Source organism: Octopus bimaculoides, chromosome 11 (assembly GCF_001194135.2).
Source record: "Octopus bimaculoides isolate UCB-OBI-ISO-001 chromosome 11, ASM119413v2, whole genome shotgun sequence".
Lineage (NCBI taxonomy): Eukaryota > Metazoa > Mollusca > Cephalopoda > Octopoda > Octopodidae > Octopus > Octopus bimaculoides.
Window position 1 is genome coordinate 54,190,731 of NC_068991.1, and position 5,720 is coordinate 54,196,450.

The window sequence follows — 5,720 nt, forward strand, 5'->3', positions numbered from 1 at the left end:
CAGTTTTAATCAAGGTTTTTATGGCTAAAGTGTTATACACATCCATTGTAGCAGTAATCTGGCGTTTATAAAATATTTTCTGCATATTTATGATAGTTTCATAATACAGTCACAGTTTCTATAAGATGCAAAGCAAATTCATACATTTTATATACATTTGAAAAATATTTTATTTGAAATGTCCTTTTGACTTTACTCAGTGTAAAAAGCCAGCTTAAAAGGTGATTTAGACAAAACGCCATCAAATTTGACAAAAACTATTCACTGTACAAATTATGCATTGATTGGGCTTAAATAAATTCTAGTGGTTGTGCAGAAAAAATAGTTTTATTCACTGAGAATTCAGCTCTGTCAGTTGAGTTAACGATAATCTCTTTTTGCCAACCTTTACTTTATCTCCTTTGTTGTCATTTATAAGTCTCTTATCCCCTCACTCTCTCTCTCTCTCTCTCTTTCTTTCTTTCTTTCTTTCTGTGTCTCTCCCTTCTCTCTCTACACTCCCCCCTCTCTCTCTCTCTCTCTCTCTGACATCTATTGCACACTAGTATCTCGTATTTACTGGCTTGTCTAACAACCATGGACATAAACAAAATGAAAAATAAACTAGCTGAGAAGAAGTACTACTATATCTCACCAACAACCAAGAGAAAAATAATTGAGGTGGCCTTCTACTTGGGCTTAATGGCTTTCCTTAGTGTTTTCATGGTGGTGTATTATGTGTTTCTGTATACCCCAAAGAAAAGGAATATATATCATATGTAACCATCTATTCACTGAAAGTGTCATTAATCCACAATTCTTGCACTAGTTTGGTTAGTAATGTACTTTAGGTTATTTAACATGCATCAGTTTTGGTGTACATGAACAAACCATAACATGATACATACTTTGTCAAAGATTTTAAAAGACATTTGCTGAGAAGACAAGTACAAAAAGAATTCTGATGAAAAAAAAATTCAAGAAGGTAAGAATTAGTTTTTGTTTGTTTAATTCACGTTAGATTAAATGAGAATATGTAAATCTATAGTCACATGTGAAAGTCACATGTGAAAATCACATGACCATGATTCAATGATGTCATAAAAATCTTCAAATCACTTGACTCAGAGCAAAAGGAAGATCTCTTCTTCAGATTCATTTTCTTTTAGTGATAGAGGAAGATATCATTATCTTCTTATATATTTTGTCTTCTTATATATCTTATCAATATATTACCTCTTTGTTTTTAATATTGATTTCAAATTTTGGCATAAGGCCAGCAGTTTCGGGGAAGAGGGTAAATCAATTGCATCAACCCCAGTATTCAACTGGTACTTATTTTATCAACCCTGAAAAGATGAAAGGCAAAGTCAACCTTGGCAAAATTTGAACTCAGAACATGAATACAGATGAAATGTTGCTAAGCATTTCACCCAGCATGCTAACAATTCTGCCAGTTCACCATCTTCTGCTTGTTTTTAATATTATGAAGTCATTAAAGGTGGTGCACTAACAGAATCTTTAGCATGGTGGACAAAAGGTTTAGCAGCATTTCATCTGTCATTACATTTTGTGTTCATACTCCACCAAGGTCAACTTTGCTTTCTCATCCTTTCAGAGTCAATAAAATAGGTACCAGTTGAGCATTGGTATCAATGTAAATGACTTAACCCCTTTCTCCAAACTTGAGCCAAAATTTGAAGCCATTATTATCAAATATTGATACTGAATTTTGGTATTCTTAAAGAAAACTAATTGAGAATTATTTCTTCTCTGTTTCTCCATGGTGTAGCTTCAATCAATTCTAATCTTCTCTATTAACTGCTGACCTTTATTCCAAGAAAGACTTCCCAATATGCCAAAAGGAAATTATTGTTCTACAAAGTGACTAAATGAAGGCAGCAAGCTGGCTGACTTGTTAGCATGTTAGACAAAATGCTTAGTGATACTACTTCTGGCTCTTTACATTCTGAGTTGAAATCCTGCTGAGATCAACTTTGCATTTCATTTCTTTACAGCTAATAAAATAAAGTACCAATCAAGTACTGAAGTCAATGTAATCAGCTTGTTTCCTCCCCTTAAAAATTGCTCTCCTTGAATGCTATAATGGTATTGTATCCTGTTCAGAGGTAATGTTGTGTTCTTGGTTAGTTACATGCCATAGAAACCAGGTAACTGGTCTTGTAAATCTTAGAGCTCAAGAATAAAAGCGACAATGGGACTTAATTGAACCATTGCATCTTTCATTTTATTTCATAATTTCATTTTTGTCTCTTGCTTAAAAGCAGTGATGCTAGAATCAGTAGAGTACTTAGTGAAATGCTGTGTGGTTCACAGTGATATCTCTTTACATTCTGAGTTGAATTCCCATAGAGTTAAACTTTAATTTTCATATTTCATGACCAATAATCAGGTACTGATGATCACTATGTATGTATGTATCCATGCATGTATGCATGCATTGCATAAGAGTTAAGGGATAGAGTAGATAATATCCAGGCTACATGTTTCATAGCAAGTGGAACCTCGTAAGTGGTAAATATCCAAATAAGGTGTATACCACAGGTTACTCTTCAGGCCAAGGGTATCTTGATTCTAATCTTCTACACCTTCTTACACCTCGATCCTTGGATCTTACATTTATATATATATATTGTATAAAAATTAAAGTGTGTTCATTCCATTTACATGTTTTATAAATCTTTATATAAATCCTGCATACACTAACAGAATTCCACATGTATATCTAGTAAAAGGAGTAATCCTGCTGTATGATGGCAAACAGTAGTCAATAACTGTCTAGGAGATTTGAAATGCACATTACGAGGTTATTACCCAGATGATATTAAATAAATATATTTTATATATGTATTATCATTGTTTAATGTCCACCTTCCATACCCTTATTCTCTTATTCAGAGATGAAAATTCATCATGATCCAGTTTGCTTTCCATACTTCTAGGATTAATAAAACACCCACTCACACACAGATACATGCATGCTAGTCAGTTATTAAGGATCAATTGAATTGATTATACTCCAATGCAAAATTTGAAATCATTTTTGTCTCTTACTTATGTTCTCATTTATTAAGTAGATTTTTGTGTGATATAACATTTTATTTCAAAATCATCTATTTTGTGTCTGATTTCAGATTTTATTGTCCAAAAATCACATCTAAACAAGTCAATGGCCAAAACACTTTTAATTGCTATTAATTTTGTTATCTGTTACTGCTTATATACTTTTATGTCTGTTGTGGTCTGATACAGTATAGTCATAATTTTGTCTTGTGTAAAAATACACACACACATACACACAAACACACACACACACACACATCATCATCATCATCATCTTTTAACGACCATGTTCTCTGCTGGCATGGGTTGAACAGTGTGACAGGATCTGATGTATCCAAGGACTGCATTGCGTTCCACTGTCTACTTTGGCATGGTTTCTTTAGCTGGATGCCCTTCCTAATGCCAACCACTTTACAAAGTGTACTGAGTGCTTTCTTTTCTGCCACCTGTACTACTGAAGTTGCCATGTAACTCACAGGACTGCAAGCCCTGGGGTAGGAGGTGGGGTCAGCTTCATGCTAGGGGAAGGGAATTACTCAGAGAAGGTGGGGTGAGAAGAGGAGGTTTTCCTTCAGAGGGAGTGTTAGTCTCGAGTTCAATACAGCTTTGATATCCTATAGGTACAATATCTACCACTATCATTTAGCATTACATTAAGATATTCTATGATCAATCAGTAATAATTACTATGATATCATATCCATTTTCCATGTTGGCATGGGTTGGATGATTTCACAAGATCCAGTGAGCTGTGGGACAACACCAAACTCCAGTATCAACTTGGCATGGGTCCAGCCATGGGAGCTATGTCAAACTGTCCAACCCATTCCAGCATGGAAAACAGACGTTAAATCATAATCATCACCATTATCATCATCATCATCAGCATCATCATCATCACCATCATCATCATCATCATCATTATCAACATCATCATCATCATCGACATTAACAGTTAGTACAGCATGAAATGGATGGCCATTGGCAATTACTACAATATTCTATGGATGATCATTAGCAAATATGTTCATATTATGTTTCTATAAGTTTCCATCTACCTCCCTTCCTCTCGTTTTATTTGTCACTCATCACTCATCCTCTCTTTTCTATCATTGTACCTTTACTATTACTACTACTATTATTATATCACGTTTCTCCCTCCCATCACTCTACTGGTTATAAAAGCAAGGGGTGGCACTGAATTTGTCCATAATCAATTACCTCCTACTATCACTATTTATTACTAACCATCTATTTCTCTCTCACACATTTACTCTCTTTTCCTCCCCCTCTCTCTCTTCCATTACCACCCCCTATCACTCATTACTGACATCCATCTTTCTATCTTTCTCACTACCACCTGCTTTTATTACTATTCATTACTCTTGTCTCTCTTTCTCTATCTTACCACCACTCAATCTTATTACCACTCATCATTTTCTCTCTCTCCCTCTCTGTCATACTCATACACATCCATTAGCCTTTTCCCTTTCAGTTATTGTTGACATCTCTTACTCTTCCTTTCTCTTTCTCTCCTATTATTCAATCTACCATCACCTTGTCTCCCTTTTATCTCCTTCTTTTCTCCTGTCATACTACTCATATTGTCTTCTATTCAGTCTCCCTGCGAACAACCAGTATGTAGCAGTCTATCACTTTCTTTTCCATTACTCCCTCTCTTCTGTCAATCTCCCTCTTACTCCCATCGCACTCAATCATCCCTCTTACTCTCTCACTTCTATTATCCTCTCACCTCCTTTTCATCACTCATTCTTCTATTCAGCAATATTGCTTTGAACAAGATAACAATGGCCTCTTAATGCTAGTGTCACAAAAAATACACCCTGTAAACTCTGATAAGTGGTTGGCACATGAACAGAGAAAGCATAGAAAAGAAACAATTAAGTAACCCTTTCTTCTCTAGGATGACTTCTGAGAGGACAACTTCTCAAGTGCTGATGTTATGATAAACTCTACTCAATAAATTCCAAAAATGGGTGATAGAAAGGGTTAGAACCATGCTGAAATGGAACGTATGAGCAAGTTGTGATCCCATCTAGGAAAGTAGCAAGTCCTAGGAAGAACTGATTTGGATCATGATGATCTGTCCAATCCCTGCCAATATGGAAAGACAGACGTAAATGATAATGATGATTATATGATATTCCATAGGTGATTTTTGATAACTACTATAGTATTCTATGGATGGTCATAAGTAATTACTATAATTTTTAATCATTAATAACAACTTCAATATCCTACATAAGACTATTGGCAGCTATCATGATATCTTATGAATAGCCATTAATAATTATAACAATATCCTACGATTATTAACAGCTATATATAACTATTACAATATCCTATGGTGAGAACTATATATATATATATATATATATCATCATCATCATCATCATCATCGATTAACGTCCGCTTTCCATGCTAGCATGGGTTGGACGATTTGACTGAGGACTGGTGAAACCGGATGGCAACACCAGGCTCCAATCTAAATTTGGCAGAGTTTCTACAGCTGGATGCCCTTCCTAACGCCAACCACTCAGAGAGTGTAGTAGGTGCTTTTACGTGTCACCTGCACGAAGGCCAGTCAGGCGATACTGGCAATGGCCACGCTCAAAATGGTGTCTTTTATGTGCCAC

The 5,720-nt window shown here is 35.3% G+C and overlaps 1 long non-coding RNA gene across 1 annotated transcript in view; it reads left to right on the top strand.

Annotated features, from left to right (window-relative positions):
- Positions 1 to 364: 364 nt before the first annotated feature.
- LOC106881766 (uncharacterized) overlaps positions 365 to 5,720 on the top strand; it is a 77,928-nt gene continuing 72,572 nt past the window's right edge. Inside the window, exon 1 of the long non-coding RNA XR_001410896.2 lies at positions 365 to 964. This is a non-coding gene — a long non-coding RNA (uncharacterized LOC106881766). The remainder of the gene's footprint in view (positions 965 to 5,720) is intronic.